This window comes from Loxodonta africana, chromosome 2 (assembly GCF_030014295.1).
Source record: "Loxodonta africana isolate mLoxAfr1 chromosome 2, mLoxAfr1.hap2, whole genome shotgun sequence".
NCBI lineage: Eukaryota > Metazoa > Chordata > Mammalia > Proboscidea > Elephantidae > Loxodonta > Loxodonta africana.
This window is the reverse complement of record NC_087343.1, coordinates 163,684,881-163,685,678: the sequence shown is the minus strand read 5'-3', so window position 1 is coordinate 163,685,678 and position 798 is coordinate 163,684,881.

Genomic DNA, 798 nt, shown 5'->3' with positions numbered 1-798 from the left:
AATACCAGAAAGATGTTTACCTGTGTTTTATTGACTATGCATTCAGCTGTGTGGATCATAAAAAATTATGAATAACATTTCAAAGAACGGCACGAGGCACCTGTACACAGATCGAGAGGCAGTCGTTGAAACAGAACAAGGTTTAAAGTCAGGAAAGGCGTGTGTCAAGGTTGTATTCTTTCACCATACCTATTCAATCTGTATGCTGAGCAAATAATCTGAGAAGCTGGACTATATGAAGAAGAACGGGGCATCAAGATTGGAGGAAGATGCATTAACAACTTTCGTTACGCAGATGACACAACCTTGCTTGCTGAAAGTGAAGAGGACTTGAAGCACTTTCTGATAAAAATCAAAGACCACAGCCTTCAGATGGATTATACCCCAACATAAAGAAAACAGAAATCCTCACAACTGGACAAATAAGCAATATCATGATAAACGGGGAAAAGATTGAGGTTGTTAAGAATTTCACTTTACTTGGATTCACACTCAATGCCCATGGAAGCAGCAGTCAAGATATCAAAAGACACATTGCATTGGGCAAGTCTGCTGCAAAAGACCCCTTTAAAGCATTGAAAAGCAAAGATATCACCTTGAGGACTAAGGTGCACCTGACCCAGGCCATGGTGTTTTCAATCGCCTCTTATGCATGCAAAAGCTGGACAATGAATAAGGAAGACCAAAGAAGAATTGATGCCTTTGAACTGTAGTGTTGGCAAAGAATGTTGACTATACAAAGGACTGCCAAAAGAACAAACAAATCTGTCTTGGAAGAAGTACAATCAGAATGCTCCT